The sequence below is a fragment of the Prenolepis imparis genome, unplaced genomic scaffold, assembly GCF_030444845.1.
Source record: "Prenolepis imparis isolate NDT839.2.m4 unplaced genomic scaffold, iyPreImpa1.0 SCAF_8, whole genome shotgun sequence".
Lineage (NCBI taxonomy): Eukaryota > Metazoa > Arthropoda > Insecta > Hymenoptera > Formicidae > Prenolepis > Prenolepis imparis.
The window spans coordinates 11,697,387-11,719,642 of NW_028141166.1; the positions used below are offsets into that span (position 1 = coordinate 11,697,387).

Here is a 22,256-nt window from a genome sequence, read left to right on the forward strand (position 1 = left end):
CAATGAATAGAATATGTTTGAAATTCATAGTATACGTCTGAAATGATGGCACTTCAAAGCAGCACACAAGCTTTCCCAATTTCAAACAAAAGCGTTAAAGAAATAAGCTCTCACAATGTATGACATGCTTGGCGATAAACGTTCTGACGTGCTTCTCATCCCGTCTTTTCATGCTACGTCATGCATCTAGTAGAGCGAATGCATTCACGGTCAGACTTTGCCCAGCCATTCGATGTATTCCCGTCGATATTTTAACATTGAATTTAAGGCGAGCTTTTCCGGTTGCCAGCCACGTGTATGCACGCATGTCCAATTTCCGTTTAGCCCTCCCAAATGGAAATCTCGTTCTAAACCTTTGATATCCGGTACTGCCAACGGTGCATTCAAGATTACAGGAATGGCTATCTCATGAAGGCTATCTCGCAGTTTATATTATCCATACCCTTGTGATATAGAATATTACGGAATATATATATTACTAAGAAATACTAATTTATATAATATAATATAGATAATAATATATTATATCAATAATAATATATAATAATATGATATAATATATAAAATAATAATATAATAATATATAATATCTATAATATATTAATAAGAAATACTATGTAATTAAATTTGTTTTATAAGTTGTCATTGTTTATAATTAACCTAAGTTTAAAATTTATTTATTAAGCTTATTTCAAACATTAACAATTAATACGTAATAAAAATAGCATTTCCCTTTAATTATCAGTGATTATTTTGATTTTTTTTCTGTTAATTATTATAGAGTTATTTTTATAAAATAATGTACATATAAAATATGCATATAAATGAGCAACTATTAATTTTTAAATTTATAAATTAATAAAAAAAAATATTAAAATAAGTGTTATTCTATATATATTGTCTGTAACATTTATATTATAAAATTATTAAAACATGAAAGAAAAGAGAAAAATCAGAAAGTTACGAAGAGTTGATCCTTGAACAAACTTTTTAATAACAAAAAATCACCTTTAAATTCCAAAAAATTGCGAATAAGGAAAAACTTATTTTTTTGCGTTACGCATATGTTTACGTCCGAAAATTAGTTTGCACACAAAGTTTCATAAAGGCGCACTAATAACTTATGAATTAACCGGAGATAGATTGCGTAAACTTGACGCTTGAAATTATTACGATATCGTTTCTATTTTTTTTTTTTTTTTGCGCGATAAAATTTTCTAATTCAACTTGTATCGTGCAATAAATTAAATCAAAAAACGTGATAAAAATATAAGATCATACCTATTCTTTCATTAAAAACTGTGAGCAAGAATGAAGGAATTTATAAGGGCTGTTTCATTCTACATTATTTGTATTCTACGCTTGTGTGCAAATTGCAAGATCGTTGAACCGCAAGAAATATTTGCGCTCACCAGAAATAGAGGAACGAAATTACCGGGAATGAATTACATCGAGGTTGATTCGGACTCTCATTCGATGAAACAGGCATACAGGAACGAAGAAATAAGCCGGGAAGTTAAATTCAAAGTTATATCCGGGTCGTCTACAAATTCCGAGGATCGTTAGATAAATTTAATTTCCGTTTGTGTTCCTATGGACTATTTGCGCGCGGTATATTTGCTCTTCTGCGACCGCCGAATATACATAAGCGGATGAAAGAAGTGACGCAACGCGACGCGCTCTCTCGCCTATGTATATTGTTCCTGTCGTTTATTCGAATCCTCGCGCACCCCGCGGCCACCGTTTCGCAGATTTACGACGACGTTCCCGTGCATTCCGTTGTCGCAAACGCCACGCTTGTAAGAAAGCTAGTATCCGACCTTCCGCACGAGTGTAACACTGCAACGAATACGCGAGCGCATTCTTGAGCCGCGTGCTCTTAATACCTAGGAACTTTGTCGGCTGCAGTTACGAAACCTCATACACATGCCGCGCGAGTTAACGCGGAGAACGCCGGAAAATTTCCGTCGCCTTTGAGCATACGATGTAAAGCACTCACGACGGATATCGCGTGACCCGCGTATAAAATGCACCATTTATGTTGGGGAGCAATGTGTAGAATACTTTTTCTCTAGAGTAGGGTGTTGGTTCTACGAAACATTTAGATATGCCGTATTGAGAATCTATAATAATAGTGATAAATCATTTATTGCAAATTTTATTGAACAAAATATAATGTTCTGTAAAAATTTTGTAAAATAAATCAAAGATTTATGTACGAAAATTTAATATAAAAAATACATAGCTTGCAAGAACTACCCGTCGTTTAAAAAATCGCAAATAAAATAATTTTTCTTTATAATACGCATACATGCACATATTTCTAAAATATTAAATCTAAAAAAAGTTATTTAAATGTAAAGAATTAAATAAATTAAATATAAAACGTTAAATGTGGAAATAAAATAAAAAAGTATACATGAAAAAATAATCTTTCCTACTTAATCTAATTTATTTTTATTTATGGTATTAACAGATTGTTTTAATATTATTATGTCTGACGTTCGTGTGTAGAAATAAAATATTTTTCAGTAAAATTATAACAAGAATATTGGAGCAAACTCGGCATTACTGCTAACAGATTAATATTTCAACTTCAACTAAGTTATAATTCCAAAAAGTTCACGAGAGAAACAGCTTCAACCGTACATTATCAAGTGCGAAAAATAACAAACTTTTCCATTGTTCGAAGTTATTTAAAAAAAAGGATGCTATGAGATTATAGTGAATAGAAGATCTCAATCTCCTGCCCAAGATGACCTAGTTTCAAATTCTAGATTGCATTTCTGCATCCTTTTATGTAATACGTGTAACTGCCTAATGCATGAAAATTACGAATTCTTAAATCTATAATTACAGTTATTATGCAAAATGTAGTCACGTATATCGATATTTAAGAACAAGAACAGCTAAGTAGTTTTGTACCTTAAAAGCAGGAGAAAGGAATATGTATAAGATATTCCTTTTTATCTTCGAATTTTATATATGGATTTCAACGTTATTAAGCCGCGATATTATATGTATAAAATAAGAAAAATTTTTAAACACATACTTGTTTGAAATAAATGGTTCGAAGTAAAAAATCAGATTTTTTTAAGACAAACCAAAATCAAAGCTAAAAATCTAGGATATATCGGATGCAGATACGTGTGTGGTAATAGTATATATAAAGTATATATATTTCAAAGAAAGGACGAAAGAACAAGGTTGACTGTTCGAAAAATGAAATCTTATAACTGCAAGGCTTTCTCACGGCTCTTTGTACGAGATATTGACATATGCAATTCTGTTTCTCTGCCCTGTTTATGTCTTTCTCCTATACCGCGTTCGTTTTAAAAGAGTAACACGAGAAGCATATATGATAAAAAAAACTCGTTGTTCCTCTCCGTTCGAACTCATCAGAAATGTGACATTTCACTTATGCTAAACAGACATAACGGAATTGATTCTTGCCAAGTGCGTGTGATACGCGATTATTGATTATTGGTAACTTCATTCGTTTTATTTAACCTCAGCGCGAGTGCATTAAAGTGTTCGGATATTTGCTCAGCGTGGTTGCGGAATCGAAGGGCAGCAGTGTGATGAAAGCCGATTAAAGCATTTACTACAGCGACCAACGATCACGGCGACGATGTTCGTGAGAACTTTGATACGTAATTCAATTTGCTTTAATACTCTATATGAAAAATAATTGATATATCTGTCGCTTCTCCCTTCATTATATTCCGTGCGCAAAACAGATTGCGTTTATAATGATTCACATGAACGTATCGTTAATATATCGTGAATATATCATGAATTTGCGTCATAGAGAACTAAAGTATAACGTGCCCTATTTACCTTTTAATTATAATTTGTTTATTATTTATTATTATTTATTATTATCTTTTACACAAAGAAAGAGTTAATGTTTATTTAAAAAATAATATATTTCTACATTTCAAGTTTAATTGTGTGTTTTGTGAGTGTATATATGAGATGATTGTTCTTTTTAATAAAAACTCGAAAGCAATTAGATATCGTTTGCTAGAATAAAATAAAAGGTAAAGATAAAAGTATGCAATCTCGTTTCATGATTAAAATGTTCTTAATACCGCTATGTACCACGCGCGCGACAGCCTATATAAATCTACCGTGACGAGGGAAAAATATATCTCCGCGCGCACAACACCTAGATTCCACGCAAAATCCTCTTCGACATTCGCAAAATCCCCAGTATAGATTTAATCTTACTATAACTAAAACAAAAAACGGAAATAAAATTTGCAGACGCGAAAAATTGCCGTTTGTGAAAACTAGGTGTTTTATATAATAACAAATCATCAATTGTACAATATTATTAATTATATTTGAAATTAATCCGTCAGAGAATCAAGTGCTTTAGAAAAATTGAAATATTAAGAGAAATCGTGTTTGCCCTGCTTGTAGTGATATTTCAGAAAGGTGTACATTAAAGAAAATATAGAAAATGTCAAAGTTCGTGTTGTCACCGAACACATGAGAAATTCGTGGCTCCACAAAAGCGAGAAGAGTTAAGATACTAAGAATTCAAATATAGAGCAGTGTCCTGACATTTGAAGTTGTGGTATTTTTAGAAACATCTCGATCGTTTCTGTGCAACTTTAAAGTTCCAAAAATTTATTTCCATATTTTATAGATATAAAGACGTAAGAAAAAAAATCTGCAATAATATTTATACAAATATTAGTTTGAATAAATAGTATTACTTTACAATAATTCAAATTTCATAATCTTCTTTTATACTTACAAATTTAATTTGTTATTGAGAGAAAAGAGAAAATCGTTTTTTCATATAACAAAATAATTCATTTTTAATACTTGTCATGAGCAAATTAATATTGCGAATATCATGAATATAACTTTAACCATTTTTCGAATAAAACTGACAATATTATTATTGACAATTATTATTGACGCACAAGAATCACAATATTTTTATCAAGCATTTAATGACGTATCATTGATGAAAAAAAATGAACTAGTAGAGCGTCTGAAGCAATTTTCTTTTCGAAAAATTTATTGATATGCAAGTTATATCTATGACAATTAACGATTTTAAACGATTGCGGACGTCTCATCTTTTATCGAGAATGAAGTTATAGACTGTGTACTTTAATGTTACTTATTATTAGCTTCTTGGAGTGATCGAAGAAACTTTAATTAAAAATATATCGAGTTATTTCCAGTGCTAAGAAAATACATGTTTCCGCGGCGACATTGTGCGACATTGTGACATAGACATGATATCGGATTGTTTAGCAATCGTTTAGCAGCCGTTTAACCGCTATTAATCTTTTCACTTTTATATGGAAGAAGGAAGATATAGCAAACTGAAAAATCGTTTCCGTGCATCAATTCTCAGTGTGTCAAACTTTTAAAGCTCTTAACTCATAAAATACTATGACAACTTTTGCGAGTAATTGCATAAAAATATTTAAAGAAAATTGTGTGAAAATAAACATAAATAAAAGTTTAAAATTTGTTCTGCAACAACTATTTAGTATAATTATATATAAAAGAACAGATTTTTTTATTAAAGTAAGATTATCTTCAATCTGTAACAAAATGTGACAAACTGAAAAAATCTATAAGTATTCTTTCACTCATATAATATGGCATATGATTTAAATTTAAAACTATATTTAGAATGGAAATCTATTTTTAAACTAATTACAGATATGTACATTATTATAAAATTCGATAGAAATTATATGTTGAAAAGTTTTAAGTATCTGCTTTTTTAGAATGTATAAAATTTTTATCAATGAATAGTATTTGAGCAGCATCATGAACGAGCATTTAAGTTTATAGACCTTTAAATCCGCAAATCTTGGTTTATGTCGTGGCTATGTCGTGGATTAGTTTAAAATCAACAGTTTAAAGCATCTATCATATAATACCAGAGAATTAACATACACATTTATTTAAGGATTTGCGGATTCTGAAAGTACAAATCCACGAATTTATGGAAGTATATAAGTAAAAGATCATATTTTTAATAGCACAAGTACAGAATTAAAGCTGAACTATTGATTGTTTTTTTATTACATTCTATATTTTATATTTCATATAAAAAAATAACAGAGATCCCACTGCAACTTTCGAGCCATCGAGGGGCAATATTTTCATTGACGAACCATGCAATATAAAATTGAAAGACCAGAATTTAACATTCATAAATCACAATATAACGCAAAACCGTTGTAAAATGTATGGCTTGATTACATTATTATATGAATTTTTATGTAAAATCCCGATAGAAACATGATATATATCATATTTTGCCAGAAACTTTTTTCAAGTTTAATCCGGCCGTAGTAGGCCTGGCTCATAGAACCATGAAATCCTGACTCGGCACGATATCGGGTTTAACGAAAATTGTTAACGCTTATGCGGTGAAAAAGGTTTGCTCTCAGCGCCAGCAATTGTTCCAGAAACTGATCGGGGAAGCTATTTGCCGCAGGTATTTGGGTAAAATTTTATTCAACGGTTCTTAAAACTTAACCAGGCACGGATCCGAGATACAAAATGTTGCGCGATGATGCCTGAAGCATCTGTTCAGCGTTTATCGTTAACGAGAAATTATTGAAAATTACTCGTTATTTCATGCAAATAATGTTTGCGAAATTTTCGACCGTTATATAATTTAAAATAGTTCTAAAATGTTGGATTGACATTAAAGTTCAACAATAAATTGTTAATTACAACTATGTATATACACATAACACATACATTATTATATATACAATATATGTATATAATATGCCAGTTATTATATTGTAATATTTTGTGCGCATTTTTTAATAAATCTTTTTAAATTTATTTGTTTTATTATTTTAAAATTTAAACGGTAAATTTATGTTACAGCTCTTTTGCTAATTTCCGAATTTTAACTCTGTATAACTCGACGTATAATGGAAACAGATTTATCCTATGGAAGAATCCCATCATGTATGAACAAAGTTCAATAATCGTTGAAACAAGACTAATTCAATCCGAACAGTCTCTTTCATCTGTGTAATTACTGTTAACCAATACGGACGTAAAACATAACGAAGCAATGCGGCAATTCATTAACATCTTGCCTTTACAAACATGATCGTAACTGTAATTCTATCGATGAAAAATACCTGATGGAATTACGGTCACCCATTTCACTCAATTAAAGATAGGGGTTGGGTGAAGGATCCATATTTTATGTAATAAGAGTTATCCCATATATTTTCTTTCTTCGCAAAATTGTATCATTCTTATTAAACGTATAATTTTATTTCATTTATCATTAATAATTTGTTATAGCAAAACATAAAAACTAATGATAAATAGTATTCGCAGACTTTAATTTTGAACTCAACTCGCAAAGTTTCAATTGTTAAAGTATTTAATGCAGAAGAATTCTTGACCGAGATATCAAAAGATTTTTAACAACAAATTGAATTTATTATTATATGTATCTTATAAACAAACATTATTTTTGTCAGAGATTTACAGTAATATTTATACTGCTATAGTATACTAATACTAGATTAACATACAAACAAAGAATTATTGCTTTTTATATTAAATTTTAATTTTTATGGCAAATGCTATATACTATAATAAAAATATATTATTATTTAAAATATACATATAAAATTTTTACAAAAGCTTGTGTTATCAAACCTTCTTTTTTATTATCTTCATATCTCTAAATCTATATTTGAAAATCTCTCAATGATTTTGTCTATTCAACGGATTCACATACACGATACATTCGTGGTATTATGTTACTGAGAATAACGGTATGATTCAATGCAATACAAATTTTTTGAAAATGCTAAAAACTACGTTAACACGAAATTTCCGGGAAATAAAAATGCAACCAGAACGTGCAAATTCTAACGAGAATGACGCGCATGTGGCGTATTTTTACTACGCTCGCGGAAAAGGAAAGGAAAAAAAAGGACAAACGGAAGAAAGTACGAAAAGAAACAAGGAAAGGGTACTCTCTGCGGAGTCATCCTACAGCCACGGGCATTCTGACGCAAGTAGTTTGCTGGACCGGTATGAAAAAGCCGGGAGTTAGAAGCAGAAAAAAATGGAGAACAAAGGATCATGACAAGACTGACTGAGATAACTCGGGATTATGGTGCACGGATGATCGCTATTAATTGATCGATGTCGGTTGATGAAGATTAATGAAATTGCGCAAGCAAATTTCATTAGCAACGTCTCATGGATAAATTTGTAATGGGAGGAAGGATCTGCGAAATATAAATCCGGAAAATAATAATTTTTTTCGCGATTACAGCCCGCGAGCCTCCTTTTAATTGAATACAGTCGGGTTTAATCTCTTATCACGCAGTTATTACATTGATCAAGATATTCGTTTTGTACGAAATTCTCTAAATAAGATTATTTATAATTAAATAAATTAAATCATTTTTCCAACTACGTATTAAACAACTAATGTATTTTTAAAATATCATAAATATTATTTTTCTTAATTTAACAAATATAATGTTACTTTTTTACAGTTTTATGAGTGATTTACGTAATTTTTGTAATCACATAATTACTGTAATTATTTAATAAATAATTGGTAATGTTTTCAGAATATGAATAAAAAGGAAAGAGTTGGAAAGGGGGGTCAAAGAGTTACCCAGTGTAAAACGAATTAATCGCAAGATAGATAGAATGAAATGCAGGAGATGTGCATATATACTCATCTATCTTGCGGACCGACACAGAAATAGCACGCATGGATGTTTGAAATTAAAACGCTTTTGGGCGACGCTTTCGTAATTGGAAATTACATTGCTAATTATAAACGGTATGTATTTCGATTTAAATAGAATATGATGCGAATGCAGAAAGCGTTCTCTCATTAAACGACCTGTTTTGAACGCATTGGCTAATCGGATTTTCCGGTGCGTTAAGACGAAACATCCGGTAAAGTCGTTTTATTCGTGATCAAATAGACCAAGAAATTTAAATTGTGTTATTCAAAATTGCAAATGTGTTTATTAAATTTTCCGCTTGTCGCATCCACCGTCCAGTTTTAATTTCAAAGGGTCCTGCATGCTATTTCTGTTTCGATCCGCGAAATAAACGGGCACATGCATTTCATTTTATCTTGCGACCAATCAATTTTACATTGGGTAAGTTGTAACTTCAACCGCTTTCCAATCTCCATTCCTACTCGCGCTCCGAAAACATTACCATTTTTCGTCGGTGTGTCATGTCCCGATTATTGTTCTATATTCCGGTTATTTGATTAATATCAGTCTAGCACTGGTCTGTCAGTTATTGTTTCAATGTGCGCACGGTTTCGACTATATCGATCCCCCTTTATCTCGCAATCAAATGTACATGCTGGTCTTTTTTTCGCACTACCAATAATGGACATGTTACATTCGACAAGTCCTACCGAATCGCCGAAACACGCCAAAAAGACGCAAATACTAAATCAATATTACAATAGCCGTCGCGCACGAGATACAGTAAGACCGGTTCGCATGAAAATACTCACATAAACAAAACGCACAGAAACAAAACGTAACAGGAAAAATATATAGATGTTTCGATAAAATTATTGAAAGATACTATATACATGTCGTTTTAACAAGTAATATTTTCCGCAATGGCAATAGCTCTCTTGCTCTGCGATATTTTTAAAGTTATTGCAGCTGTAAGCAATTTAAATTTGAGGTAAATAAAATTAAAATATTTAGAGGGATATTTTACCAATTTATGATTGATATTATCATTTATATATTCTTTGGTACGTTGCCATTTATGCTTATAATCAGTATCTCATATATTTTTCAACCATATTTATGGATAAAAAATATTTTTCAATTCGACAAGAAATTCATTTCTCAGTTCTACCGCGGATATCGAGTGTTAACGTACTCGCACGTCATATGCTTACAAAAGAAGAAAAACATTGATTCAGATACGAATTGTAAAACAAAAACAAAAGAAAAGATGAAAAAATTGCAATATATTCCGATCAATATGCGTATTCGAAACAGCCGTTGACCTATTTGTACTGATTAATAGCAGTTCACATCCAATTGACAAATGCAACATCTATCAATCTTGAACATATAATTATTGCATCAAGTGACATCGCGATAATCGAAGGTATATAATTAATAATTTTCCATTAATATTCCCTATTGTCTTTTTATTATATCTCGGCATGAATCATGTGCACAAAGTGTAGAAACTTTTATAATGCAATAAATATATAAATCTGTTGTGTTTATATGATGTAATATTATGGTATATAAATTATTTTTCAACGTTTTATCTAGAAAATTTTGAAATATAACAATAAGTCATATTATCATTAAACTTGATTGGGATATGTTATTTAAAAAGAATTGATAAAAAAAATAATTTTAAAATAATATCGAGATTATCATGGAAAAAAGAATACTCTAATTGAAACGTAAATATAAAAAAAGAAATAAAAATTATGAAAAAAATTAAATCGTAAATCATTGAAAATGTCCATTTGATTTTAAACACAATAAAAAGAGCTTAACGCTTCAAACTTCTTTCTCTGTCGTTAAATTCGTGCGGTAATGGTTGAGCGCTTAAACAAGATTTAGGTAAAAAAAATCCGTAGCCTTATATTTCTATATGTGCGTTTTTGAATAAGTTACTCGCACGGTAATTGTCCCGCACACATATATAAAAAAATTTGCACTGCTGTGTCAAAATCGTGCAAGTTCAATGACGCAAATAAAGCGACAAAAAGTGCAAATATTCTTCTACTCTGTCGCAACCACGCTTTCGATATTTACCTTATCAATTCTGCTTCCTTTTCGGCGATGTAGTCGTTTTTAGTTTGATTTTTACAACCTTCGAGTTACTGAAGGTCGGCTCGATTTTCGCGTTTGATCAACGAGCAAACAGACAAACGTTTGAGTACGACAGACGGCAAAGTGGTCTATATTAAAAACGCGACTCCCAATTCTTTTTTTGCGATATGGTATAATATACAACTCTGTATTAGTGTGTGTGAGCTTTTATACTTTACTGAGAGAAATTAAACAGATATTATTTTGATCTAAAACATTTTATAAATATTATTCAAAAATATGTTTAAACAAATTTAAAATATAAAACAAAAGATATTATATTTTTCTAATTTTCTAAATATCGTATATTCAATTATACATAAAGTTCTATTTCTTATGTTTCAACTAGACATATTCGTCTATAAATCGTATCGTAAATTTTACGAGTTCCAATACAGACGTGATGACGTAATATATCGAAGCGTTACGAGATCGATACAGCACTTTTTTAACAGTTGTGAAAAAACGTGAACTTGGTTATACGAATTTTTCTATCGCTAGCTTGTTACAAGAATGACGGTTTATTTTACGCCTTTACATCAATCATGTTTGAGATACGTCAGTGTGAAAACATAAATATTATAAATATAATAAATGTAATATAATAATATTATTTTATGTAATATTTTTTATATGAGAAACTACATTATATATAAAACATTAAATATATCATATATATTAAATATATTATATTAAACATTTTATATATATTTTGATGCAATTTGGTAATATATCACAAGGCTAGTTTGTGACAATCATTCAAAACAATATTTCATTCTGTTAAGATAGGTGTTAAAATAAAAAAAAAATATGCGATATAAATGATAAAACCAACTGGAAATAAATAACAAAAAAAAAAAAACAAAAAAAATAAAAGATAAAAAAGTAAATACTTTCTAATTTAATAAATAATCTATATAAAAACAATTAAAAAGTAAAGAATTAAGTATTATAAAAATTTGGGTAAATATAAAAGAGTTTCTCTAATAATAAAATAAATACTTATAATTTTTGAACGCTTTTATAACGTTTGTTAAATAAATATTTATCATTTTTTAAATAATTTTATAATATTTATTCATTTAATGTATAATTTTTTTATTATATTATTTAATCTTATTTCATTACTGATTTATATAATATATATACATATATTTTTTTAATCTTAACTTTCTTTTTAATAATCTTTTCAATCATCATTTGTTTCTTTCTGTTTTATATCAAATAAAGATATTTTTATAAAGAAATTGTAGACAGAGCAAAATAGAGATTTCTTCTACTTCATCCGTATTCTGCATTTTTCCTATTAACTCTCGTTCTTTACAGACATTCTTTAGCTGGTATAAAGATGCCTTGGGATTTACAGATTCTTTGTGGAAGATATTACAATCTCGTCACGCAAAAGAAGGACAAGATCAAAGCTACGGTTCCTAACAAACGTGTTTAAGGTATAAATTACATCGCGAAATAGAAATTGCAGATATTATGTGCCATCTACAGACTTGATCGATGTTATATGCAATTTACCTAGCACTTTTCTGTTTCCCAACTGTATTCCCTTAAACGCAAAGTAATGGAATACCTCACCCAACTCATTTATCTACTTAAACATGAAAATTCATATTCCTATGCAAAGAGAAACTTTCCTCGTACAATTTTTTTTCAAAAATAATAGCGAAGATAACTATAATGCAAGCTTTTATCTCTGAAATCTATTTTTATTATTAATGACTTTTTACCGTGATTATATCTTCCACGCTTTTTTAAGTGTTCAATATTTTAATAAATCTGAAGTTCTCTAGAAATTATTGCAAAAGGAGTTATTATAAAAAAAAATTTATCTAAATTAATTACATATTAAGTAACATATCTGAATATAAATACATAAATAACCGATATAAATAAAAATAAAGATAAATAATATAATGTTGTCTTTTACTTTTAAAATATGCTCGGTATATAAACGAATATTTAAAAATTTCCAAGTCAACTATTAAAATAGTTTTTATTTAGAATTATTATTTAAATTGAATATATTATTTCTTGCAACTTCAGACACTCTATTTGTTCATGTTAACATCCATTTATAATAATCCATGATAATCTTTTGAAAATACATTTCTTATTACAGAGAGAGAGAAAGAAAATGCCGTGTCATATATATTTTGTACTGCGTTACCAAAATCCGATTTTTGCGAAAAAAAATTGCCTTGCACTTCGTGCGACCACCCACGCAGAATGCATCGTCAGCGTTGCAACGACGATATATGCAACGGCAATAAATACTTATGTTTACGTTGCTCGCTAGTGAATAATATCGTGCAGATGCATTCATCGTACTTGCGTCGTTAACTCGCGCAAACGTGCAAGTACTTCGACAACACTATTGCGGTTAAATAATTACTGTTGTGGGAAGAGATGAATTTCACAAGCATTAGTATTATCGTTTTTGGCATTTGAAAAATTGTATTAACAATATAATAATTTTAGACTAAATGTTACAATAAAGAGGATATTAAATTTATTTATTAAAATAATATTTTGTGTTTAATCAATGCAATTATTAAAAATAAATTTCATAAATTTAAAATTAACTGTAGAAATTTGGGATTTAATATTATTATAATATTGAATATTTTAGATTAAATCTTAACACTAGTAATATTTGTTATATGTAATCTATAACGATTATAGAGAAATTAAAAGCAGTTCAACCAGTTAAATTCATAAAATTTTATTTTGTACAAAGTGTGAAACAGTGGACCAAACAATATCCACAAATATATTTGGAATTGCTTTGTAAAATTTATATGAATATTTCATCGTTCAGAGCTTTGTACAGAGCAAAATTGGTGTATATGAAATGTTTAACGCATCACGAAAAATATCATATGTGCTTCATTTTTACGTAAAACGCACAATGTATCAAGAGATGGAACAAAATTTAAAAGAGATATTTATATGCAACGTAATACAGAATCAAATATGTATTACATTTAGATATGGTAAAACAAGGGCCACCCTATATCCTGCTAAACATTAAATAAAGTTTTAGAAGTATAAATAAAGAAACGAAAGGGAGAGAGCGAATCGAACGTCAATGATGACAAAATATTGGAGACGCGAAAAGTTATTGCAATCTACACTTCATTTCACGCAAATCCGCTTTATGATTATTTGCCCTACGGCACATATACATATATGTTACTGATTATTTTTCATCGTTATGGCAATGTAGCGAAGCAACATTTGTCACGCATATGCCATCCCTCCGCAAAATCGCTATTTTATTGCCTCCCTTTCCACATTCCCTCTTTTCAAGCTTTCGTTTTCTGAGAGAAAAACACAAAAACTGTTAGTAGAGGAAAAAACGAAAAGGGTATTTGAAGGAGCAATAAACCGCGCGCAGAAAGTGACAAAAATAAATAATAGACAAATGTTGATCCAGCCCTTTAGCGAACGTAACCGACGAGTCTCGCCGAGAGACATGTTTCTCGCGTTTTCTCATTTTCTCGAGCCGGCGAATATTCAAGTCTTAATCCTCGGGTCAAAATAACCGCTTTGGCACTGCAAATATAGAAGATTTTGTAGATTTTTTTGTGCTCGCTCAATGTTAATATTCGAAAGGATCATTCGTAAGAATAATCTTCTCTCCCTTATCTTCATCTTTGATTGATCTTTTATCGAAGACGGAAAGATTTAGCGATATATCATCGTCCATTAGCTGTGCAAATATCACAGGGGATGATACGTAACTCTTTCACGTTCATACGATCCTCACAGCATTTAGGAGCTACTTACTGCTCCCAACTATCTGGTCCTGACGACATATTGGGATCAACCTCGATATCAGCAATCATGTCGCGACGCCGATCAATATCCTCTGTATTAGCGTTATATATATTACGAACCGTCTTTGCGCATATGAAAATGCGCATTTTGAAGACAAAAGAGAAAGTTATGTTTATCACTTGAATTAAAATATGTTAATCTCTTTCATTACATTACTCTCACTTCAAACAATCTATTAAAACTATACTAAAACTTTAACAGCCAAGTTTAAGTACATAAAAAGATACTTTTGCAATTATCTATAATTGATATCATATTCTTCACAATATCAAAAATATTAAGAAATATTAAGGAGAGAAAAAAATCAAATAGAGACTTTCAACTTTTTCCATGTTAATATCTAAAACTAAATATTGGCTGTTGCAAAATTGCAATAGTAATCTAATCTATGATGAATGGAATTCTCTTCACCATTTGTCAAAGAAAATTTATTTTGCATATTTGAAATAAACAAGCAAACGAAAAAATTTACTATCTACAAAAAGAAAAAGAAAATTTAATATTTTGATACATTTTTATTATAAATATTTTTTGTATCGTGATTTTTCTCCATTAAATAACGGTTTTGAAATGTTGCATAAAAAATAAAGAAAATAAAGTCTCTTTGTTATACATTTCATATTTCTGAGAGTTAAGATTCAATTTTTATTTATCATCTTTCTGTTATACAGACAGTTTGAAAGTTAATTTTATTCTCATACTAATTACATTGTCCTAATCTCTATATTAAACAAAAAGCTTAGCTATCAAGAAATGATCTATATTTTGAATCTTATCATATTAGCTTGATGTTAAAAGTATCAACGTTTACATCCTTTCGATAATGATGTGCCTGTCTGGACGATATATCAGAGTCAAGTTGAAAATTGCGTCACGGCGTAATGGTGTTAATTAGTCTAATCAACACCGTCTATAACGATACATTTACTTTATACGGGCAAGGAATCGTTAGATCTGATGATGTAAAAACACTTGACTTTAATTAACGATGCTTTTTTTATATCATAAGAATAGGAGCGCTAGAGCGCTGTATAATCGTGAAAGTAACCCTTAGAGACAAGATGTCATTTCTCGAATGACGTGAGAGATAGAACATCGCAAATCAGACTCGTATTTCCTGTGATATGTACGTGATAGGTAATATATTACTTGAAACGTTATAAGAGATGCTACAGAAATATAAAAATGTTATCATTATTTTTGATAGTGAATTCTCTCCCACACTTTCCTTCATTTTATCCTTTATTTTATCCTTTCGGATAAATGGAATAGAACTGCAGGCGTTTCGTGCCGAGAAAATTGAGAAACTAGACATTACGTACGTTTCTTGATAAAAGCGTTTTGCTTTAACGAATGTTAAGATAGTATCTGGATAATTACAAATGGCGGATGATCGTATAACTGTAACTTTTAATGGTAATATTTATGCGGTTTGACATTCAAGTTCTCATTTTAATTATACTTGGTGTGATCATGTTTGTCGATTTTTTACTGCAAATAATAAGCACAACGCGCAGCGTTTCTTGCATATTTTTTTAAAACATCTACTAGCCACTGGTGCCGCAAGCGCGACTTTGTGACTCGGTGAAAATAATTTTAGCTACCAGCTACTCGAGCATTATTTATCTCATCCCTCTTTGTGCCGTCAACGGTTGCGGCTAATGTTCCATTGGGTGTTAATTAACGTCGTTAATTATCATCTCCGTACGTAATGTGTAAGAAAACACTGTAGACACTTAAATTCTTACTCGATACCAAGATTTTTCATTAGATATTTTTTTTTCTAATAATATTTTACGCGCAACATTTATAGTTTGTATTATTTATAATATAAAGTAAATTATGTAGTTGCACGTACGCACAAATACAAGTAATAATATGAGCATCTGTGACAATCGTACACGGTTAACGTTAAATATCGATCGTCAAAGAAAACATTTTCTATTTATTTTTCTAAATTGCACAATCAGGGATCATTTATCTCTACTCTTTGTGTCAGCCTGTCACGTGTTCCGCTCGACACAAGGATCATTAATTAACAATGTTAACCGCAGTAGTTGCTGAAGATAGGTGATTTATTACGACAGAAATAGCGGGAAATAGAACCACGATCCTTGCTCGATCTCCTTCTTTCTTAATTATTTTTCAACATAGATTTAATTTTTAATAAAAATAATATGGATAACTATTTTACTTTTTTACTAATATGTTTATATTGTTTCATTGGTATGTAATACTTAACAATTTTATAAATATATTTTAAATACATGGATGTGTATATATATATATATATATATATATATATCTCTCTCAGAATATATTATAATCAGTAAAATTAAAATGTATGTATGTACATGTGTGTGTGTGTGTGTGTGTGTGTGTACACATTTTAATTTTACTGATTATAATATATTCTGATATATATAATACATTCTCTAATAAACCTCTAACTTGTTTATCAATTATAAAACAATTTTTGTATATAGTGAAAAGATAATCAAGATCGTCTCAGTGTTCATCTTTATTCATTTTACTCTTTTCTAAGCAAAGGCAATTCTCAACTACGTGACCTATTTCTTGATGAATTCTGTTAATTGTTACAAAGGAATTATAATTATATAAAATAAATATAATGCAAAAGGACTGATGAAACAAACGAGACAATGAGAGTTTAACTATCAACGATAATTTAGAGAACAGTTTTGATTTGGTTTTCATACATTTTTTATCATGATAAAAGATATTACGCACATATGTTTGTTGCATTTTACAGAAATTCAAAGCAACTATACAATTGTGATAACTGCACGAGATCTGTAACAATGTACATTGTTAAAGTAAAATTCTATAAAAAAATATATTTATCGTATTCATTAATTATTCTTTTCAAGAATCAAGAATTTGTACGTATATGATTCCATGGCCATTATACGATTCTACATCCAATATTATTTATTTATAGTATGTTATTTATCTATAGCGTAGATTTAATAACGACCAAGCAAGATGAAACACAATAACAAAGCTACAACACGTAACACGCAATGGAATCAATTTCATTAATCAAACATGCCTGTATTCGTTCGATGGCAAATAATTTCGTAATGCTTGACCAGTACGGTTCGTTTAATCTATCCCGACATTATCTTATAGCTCTTACATTTCGTCATTAATCCACGTGATGTATAATTTTTATACATCTCAATTATTTTTATGCATCTCAATTATTTTTATAATTACTAATTATTGCAAACACAAAATATAGGAAACTGTAAGTGACGGATTTGCAAAGTTCAAGAATTTCAAACAAACTTCACATGTATACTACTTTGCAATTTTATTTTGACGAGATAAAAATTAATTTTCATTTGATGCTGTGTAAATGCCTATACATTCAAAAATTTTAATTATTAATAATTATAAATAATTCTTAACTTTTATGAATTATCTACTTTAATATATTCCGTATGGTAAATTATGGGTAAATTATAAATAAAGGGTGTAATAATTTGTATATAAAAATAGCTGTAAAATTTGCGAAAGTAACGTTACATTATAACACATTATTCATGTCATAAACTGAATATATAATGCTATTTTTCATAAATTTATAAATATAGATGCGTGCAGATGACAAGATAATATAAGTTCAAAGTCAATACTAGCATCTCAATTATTTTTTTTCCAGAAAATATTGTTTGATTACGGATTTCGGATCATGAAATTGAATTGTCGCGCCAATTAGGCCAATCAACTCTGACGACAGCCACTCGAATTTCATTTATTTATACACTTTATATCCTGTCGTTGCTCTCGCAACGTGAGTGTGTACAGCTTGATAATTAACAGCTGTCGTTGAAACTTTCGTAAACTAACCCTAAGGGACGGCATTTTTTATACACTATTAATAATAAATATTTAGTTGCCACACAATAAATAAAGTTTCTTATATATAAACATCATGCGGTTACCGGTAGAAATTATTATGTAAACAAGTTGACTTCATAATTTAACTTACAATATATATTATGTAAGCATATAAAGTTTATTTAATTAAAATCAATAACATAAAATTTGAGATGATTAAGGCGAGCCATGATGAAAGCCGAAAAAAATAATATTTTGGAGCATTTTTTTGACAAAGTTTTTTGTCTATATGTATATCAATTATATATTCTTTGAAGATTTTTTTAATTAATTAAAATTTTGTTAATATAAATCATAATGTAAAATTATGAAGTATATGCACGGTATGTATTATAGAAGCTATATGTCTCACAATATGTCTCTCTTGTTTCACTGTCGGATATATGTCAAGAATTAATTCAATTAAATGAATCTAAAATAAAAAATATTTGTGAAGAAAAAAATATATATTTTATATTACAAATATATTCTTCTTTTCTCTAGTTGTCACTGTAGTGTTTTAGAAAAATGTATATAGGGTACGTTTCTCAAAAACGCGTAATTTGGTAATTAATACTAATAACTTAAATTTTATATAAGTAGTTAACAATTCATATTATTTTAGATATAATTTGTCAAAGTAATACAAAAAATATGGCAGAGTAGAATAATTACGCCGGATAAGACAGTACCGTCAATAATAGACACTAACAAAAGTGGAATGAATACGAAATCTCCTTCGCCCATTTACCACATTCATGTTTAATCTGGAAAGTTTAACGAGTCACGTGTAAATATCGTCCGTCGAGACGATACGTCAGATTATATAATCAAATAGCAACTCATGGACTTATCGCACTAAGTACACAATTAAAATCGTTTTGATTAGACCAAAAGAGCGAATAAACCAGTTACTGCCTTTAGCAATGTAATACGATGATAGATCGTTTTGCACAGATTCCCAATTGATTTAACTTTATACGAATCAGTGTATGCATTACACGTATGATAAATGCAATAATAGCATGAGAAATATTACACGCCAATTATACGCGTTTATTATTTTTAAAACACACAATCAATTTTGTCAGAACAATACTTATCGGAAGGATTATGCAAATGATATGTGATATAATTGTGTACACAAGAACAATTAAGCATAATTAAGTGTAGAAATGATATTAACAATCCGATTATGTTATGGATTTGTGTGCGTGTATATATATATATATATTTTTTTTTTTTACTTCTTATTGCGCTGTAATAATATATATGATTTTTGTTGTTATTATATATAATATTAATTATATGTTTATTTACGCGCTATTTTTGAAGTAAATTACGTTTGTAAAATAAATGTTATGAAGATATATATATATATATATATATATATATATATCTTCATAACATTTATTTTACAAACGTAATTTACTTTAAAAATAGCGCGTAAATAAACATATAATTAATATTATATATAATAACAACAAAAATCATATATATTATTACAGCGCAATAAGAAATAAAAAAATAAGGCCTATTAAAAATAATCTATAAAATTAATACAGATTATAAAATATCATTCGATTAATTTTCATATGTATCAGATCTTCAATAATATATTACTTTATTATATATCTTTTATTTTATAAATATAGAAAAGAGATTCATTAAAATTTTTTTAAAGTTTCTGTGACACATTTATAAGACACAAAAAATATTTTATCATAAAATGATATGAATCTATTGCTTTTTCCATCGCTCGAAAAAGACGAATCTTTGTGAAAGGCATCGCCTTTGTCACACCTTACAAAGTGCATTCCCTTCGACTTAATTAAGCCACTTGCCGAATACCTTTGTTTCGGGGTGTGCGCCATCAATGCACACAAGAGTTCCGCATTAAACGGAACGCGAATCGATACCGGATTGCGTCCCACTACCAAGTAGCTTACACAAGGTTATCGAAACAGCCATAATCAACATCTAGACACCCTTATATGCGTTATTATCATTGCGTCAATGATAACTGGACATTGGCACTATCTTTCATTTTCAAATACGTTCTGCTGACGCAGATTTATCAAAGCATATTTGATGATGCATACGAGAAAACAAACAGACACAGAGAATAAAATAATAAAAAGTTATAAAACATTATTATATAACAATATATAATACATAGTTATATAACATTAATTTTTGGAAATATTCTAAAGAAGACTAAATATTTCAGATTAATATAAATTGATTATTTATAAAAGCTCTACAAAGAAGAGAGATCTCACTCATCTCTCTCTTTCTATTTCTTTTACTTCAGCTTTAAAATTATTTGCTCTGATTATTGCTATTTCAGCTATCTATAAATTATTTTTCAAAAATTAACCCTATGTTGTAATTAATTCCCTTAAAATGATATAAAATCAAATGTTTACATTTACAATTTTTATAAGATCTCTAAAATTTTTTGCGATCATTTTTAAATTGTTCCGCTCATATCTTAACCGCAAATTATTCAATAATTCCATATAATTTCTCAAAACTGCTTGTATTAGAATTTTATCGTTTATACATATCTATATTGTATTCTCTATAATTGTCTCTTTTGCGAGATATGAGTAACATACGTGTTTTGACTGATTTTGACAAGTTAAAAAAATTTAATTTACACATTTAATTTTTTTCTGTTCTTTTTTTTTACAGTAAATATAAATATAAAAAAAAGTTATTATATTATATAGTTGACGCTATTAATTTAGCATTGTTAACCGATTTATATGTTTATACATTATACTGATATACATTTTTAATATTTTTTTCTAAATATATTAGCATTTTTAATTCAGTAACACGCAAAATGTTGCGATTACTTGATAAATACTAAAATCCGGATAATATGAGTAAAATCATTTATTTTGTCCATCTCTATTTCAAAATTATAATCCGATTATCCCCCAGTTCTTCCTCCTATATATAATTAATGACAATTGAACGTCGCTAACTTTCCATCATTTATTAACGAAATCGCTTCCACGTAACAAAACCGCAGGTCACATCATCCATTTATTTTATACATTCCGCAGGACCACAAGGTCAACTCTCCTCCCTACACACCTAACTTCGTTACGTCAACCGTCCGGCGTCAACTGAAACATCCGCACAGTAATCATCTCTTTTGCGAGATATAAGTAACGTACGTGTTTTGACTGATTTTGACAAGTTAAAAAAATTTCGCACAAACACACCGACTCACCCCTCGTCATGTGATAGTCCGCTTGTCTTGTCAAGAAAGAATTACTAGTAAATACTCTTGGGTCCTCGAACATGTACGTAGCATTCGTGGCTGTTACTCCGGCAAAACCGGATTGTTGAGTGATCGATATTTGGAGAGAAAAATTTCGGCGAAGTGTCCGAAAAAAGATAGAAAACGAGTTCTCCCTTCGTCGCGAGTTTCGCGCGCGACTCGCGAGATCGGTGGATCGGAGGGTAGAAAGAAAAACGAAGATGCTCTCTACGGAGAGGCGCACAGTGGGCGCACAGTCGCGAGACGCGTACCAAACCCAACTGAAGAGCGACGATACTGTCCCCGTGACCGCGCCCCCGCCGCCGATTAAAACCACCCGCGCACGC

At 29.6% G+C, this 22,256-nt stretch overlaps 1 protein-coding gene across 5 annotated transcripts in view; it reads right to left on the minus strand.

The window, feature by feature from the left end:
- The window catches only part of Nmdar2 (glutamate ionotropic receptor NMDA type subunit 2), a 208,911-nt gene that overhangs the window by 150,664 nt on the left and 35,991 nt on the right, over positions 1–22,256 (minus strand). For 4 of the 5 annotated variants that reach the window (XM_083044914.1, XM_083044910.1, XM_083044911.1 and 1 more), the window contains exon 1: positions 21,880–22,175. The exons of the other annotated variant lie outside the window; for it this stretch is intronic. The gene's annotated coding sequence lies outside the window, so the exon portion shown is untranslated. Of the gene's footprint in view, positions 1–21,879; positions 22,176–22,256 lie in introns of those variants that run through there. 5 annotated transcript variants of the gene reach the window in all.